Source organism: Oryctolagus cuniculus, chromosome 8 (assembly GCF_051225735.1).
Source record: "Oryctolagus cuniculus isolate XC-2025 breed Fujian yellow rabbit chromosome 8, ASM5122573v1, whole genome shotgun sequence".
In the NCBI taxonomy this organism is placed as follows: domain Eukaryota; kingdom Metazoa; phylum Chordata; class Mammalia; order Lagomorpha; family Leporidae; genus Oryctolagus; species Oryctolagus cuniculus.
In genome coordinates this window covers 54,633,083-54,636,893 of record NC_142874.1, presented here as the reverse complement: position 1 = coordinate 54,636,893, position 3,811 = coordinate 54,633,083, and positions in this window count along the sequence as shown.

Below are 3,811 nucleotides of genomic sequence, written 5' to 3'. Positions count from 1 at the left end.
GTAACACTGCCCGCCTACTTGTCAGTCCATCCGCTCCCTTCCTGGGATGTATCTTCTTCACTTGGGACTTGGTGGTGGTGGTGGGGGAGGGCACCATGCAAACAGCCACTCCCCTTGCACCTTCCTAGAGGAGGCCCACAGCTGGAGACCAGGACAGAAGGGGGTGCTGAGGCACTCTCGCTCCACTTCCCCTCCCCCGCCTTCCCCCCCAGGCCCACCCCCTACTTTCTTACCTTCTGAATAAAATGTACTTTTATGCATGCTAACGTGAAGAAGTCCTCCCTTTATGCATGGCAAGGACCTGGGATAAAAATTAAACTCCACTTTCCCCACTTCAGAGTTCCTAACCTGACAACTAACAGGGAAAGTGCTCACCATGAGAGTGAATGTGAGGGGCTGAGGCTGTGGCGGAGCTGGTAAAGCCGCCTCTTTAGTGCCGGCATCCCACATGGGTGCCAGTTCGAGTCCCAGCTGCTCCACTTCCTATCCAGATCTCTGCTATGGCCTGGGAAAGCAGTGGAAGATGGCCCAAGTGCCCCTGCACCTGCGTGGGAGACCTGAAGGAGGCTCCTGGCTCCTGGCTTTGGATTGATGCATCTCTGGCCATTGTGGTTGTCTGGGGAGTGAGCCAGTGGATGGAGGACTCCTCTCTCTCTCTCTGCCTTTGCCTCTCTGTAACTCTACCTTTCAAATAAGTAACTAAATCTTGAGAGAGAGAGAGAATGTGAGGGGCTCACGCTGTGGTGCAGCAGGTAGAGCCACCACCTGCAGTGGCATCATCCCAAATGGGTGCCGGTTTGAGTCCCCACTGCTCCACTTCCGACCCAGCTCCCTGCTAAAATGCCTGGGAAAGCAGTGGAGGATGGCCCAAGTCCTTGGGCCCCTGCACCTATGTGGGAGACCTGGAAGAAGCTCCAGGTTCCTGGCTTCGGATTGGGGAATGAACTGTTAGTGGTCACAGAGGGGAGGGCAGTTGCCGGAGCAAGCCTCATGGGTTCTCTTCCTCAGCTTAGTATAGAAATAAAAAGCCAGGAAACAATTTGCAAAAAGGCAGAAACTTTGATTGGCAAGCGACAGAGAAAGCCTATGGTCAGAGCAGAGACCAGGTGGAGTGCCAGGTGGGACACTGGCTTTGAGGAAGTGTCCTGGGTTTTTAAGGCATTATGTTTGCTCATTGGGTTATCTTACTGGGGGTGCCCATTGGACAGGAGTTTCACATACGTATGTTGATTGGCTTTGGGCTCATGGAGATAGTGGGGGTCTCCTGGAGACTGTCTTTTTAGGGGCTCAGACACGCTCCTCTGCTAGCTCTGGGTGAAAAATTGCCCCAACCTTGAAGGTGTGATTTAAGACGGCAAGGTCACACAGGCAGCACAAGAATCCATTAGTGGGGGAGATGCCAGTTGGCCAGGAGACAGGCTTTCCAGCCATGGCTGACAGCTGGCTGTGAAGGACATTCTACCTGTGTCTGAGGGGCCCACAGACTCCCAGCCCCAGTGGCCGGCCTCATGAACCAGCGGATGGAAGATTCTCTCTCTGTCTCTCTGTAACCCTGCCTTTCAAATAAATAAATACATTTTAAAAGAAAAGAAGATGAATGTGAGTGCACCATAAACAATTCACTAAGGACATTATTTAGTGTGTGCTGAGTGTGTGTGTGTGTGTGTGTGTGGCAGGCGCCGGGCCAGACACAGCAATGCTTAAGGCCAACTCCTCCAGTAGATCCCAGGGAGCAAGCAGGACGGTGCATGGGAGCCCAAGGAGCCTGGAGCTGGGCACAGAAAAGTAACACAGCCAGGGCCTGCTGTTCTCAGAACCCCGTTTAAATGCCACACCATTTTTATTTAAGACAAAGCCAAAAGCAAACATGAAACCGTTCCACTTTTTGGCTTAACCATGTAGAATGAAGTCATTTTCCTTTTGATGTAAACTCTCAACGTATCAAAACCAGAAGATAATCTGTGGAAACCTGTCTTAGGCATGAGGAGATTGGAAACAAGCCCAGCCACAGGCCTGCAGAGCCTCTGGATCCCACGGAACACTCAGCGGCCGTCAGGTGTGCTCCGGGAAGCATTTGCATTGCAAAGCAGCGGGGAAATTGGCCTTGTTTAACCGAGCCCTGGCTGCGCGCCCACCCTCCGCAGCCCCCTGAGCCGCGGCCGCTGGAAAGAAGCTTGTGAGCGGCTCTGCTGTTGACCTAACGAGTGTCGAATGTCGTTCTCCCCGCAAGGTGGGAAAGGGCCGAGGAGAACCTGGAGGCCGTCGCGCGCTTGCCAAGAGGGACCGAGGTCTACCGGCCGCCCGCACTTTGTCGAATCTCTCGCGGAGCCGCCCGTATCCCCGGCCTGCGGCGCACGCCAGCGAGGCCAGCGGTGGCAGAGCTGCAGTCGGCAAGGGGAAAGATTCCAAAGCTTCTTTTGATCTTATCATACTTAGGAGAAAAAAAAAATCCACAGCCACCATCAAAGAACTTCAGATATCTGAGCTGGGCTGTTTAAAATCTAAGTGAGCCCACCGGAGCAAGTGCCCAAGATTAAGGCAGAGAGCCCCTGACTCAGTTGCCTTTGTTGAAGGTATAACATGTGGGGACCTCGAGAAGTCTGTGGAAAATAGAACTGAAAGCTAGGCTTATGGGGTCTGTGCTGTGGCTCAGTGGGAAAAGCTGCTGCCTGTGAGGCTGGCATCCCATATGGGTGCTGGTTCAAGTCCTGGCTGCTCCACTTTCAATCCAGCTTCCTGCTGGTGGCCTGGGAAGGGCAGTGGAAGATGGCTGAAGTACTTGGGCCCCTTCACCTACGTGGGAGACCCGGAAGAAGCTCCTGGCTTTTGTCTTGGGATGGACCCAGCTCCTGCCATTTCAGCCATTTGGGGAGTGAACCAGCAGATGGAAGATCTCTCTCTCTCCCTCTCTCTCTGTAACTATGCCTTTCAAATAAATAAAAAAAATCCTTTTTTTAAAAAAAACTTATTTATTTCAAAGTCAGAGTTACACAGAGAGAGAGAGGCAGAGAGAGAGAGAGAGGTCTTCCGCCCAGTGGTTCACTCCCTAGTTGGCTGCAACTGCTGGAGCTGTGCCGATCCGAAGCCAGGAGCCAGGAGCTTCCTCCGGGTCTCCCACATGGGTGCGGGGGCCCAAGGACTTGGGCCATCCACTGCTTTCCCAGGTCACAGCAGAGAGCTGGATTGGAAGTGGAGTGGCCGAGACTTAAACTGGCACCCGAATGGTGTCAGCTTTACTTGCTATGCCACAGCACTGGCCCCAAAGTGTCTCCTCCTCTTCTTATTGTATCAAATTAGCTCCCCCCTCCTCATGACTTTATTTAACCTCAACTACCTCCTTATCACCTTTCCTCCAAAGACAAGTCTCAGTGCGCATTAGGGCTGAGACCTAGGGATTCTGGGGGTTGCAATTCAGCCTGCAGCACATTCCCTGCCTCTCATCTGCCTTGTGAGGCTCTGTTGCTTTCACCTCTCTCCCCAGTAGTTCTACCAAGTGTTCTTGGCTGGCATTGCCCAAGGCTGGGGAGCTACCCTTTGGTAGGGTCATTTTTTTGTTGTTGTTTTTTGAGAGATAGAGTTATAGACAGTGAGAAAGAGAGACAGAGAGAAAGGTCTTCCTTCGTTGATTCACTCCCCAAATGGCCGCCATGGCTGGTGCTGTGCCGATCTGAAGCCAGGAGCCAGGTGCTTCCTCCTGTTCTCCCATGTGGGTGCAGGGGCCCAAGCACTTGGGCCATCCTCCACTGCCTTCCCGGGCCACAGCAGAGAGCTGGACTGGAAGAGGAGCAACCGGGACTAGAACCCAGCGCCC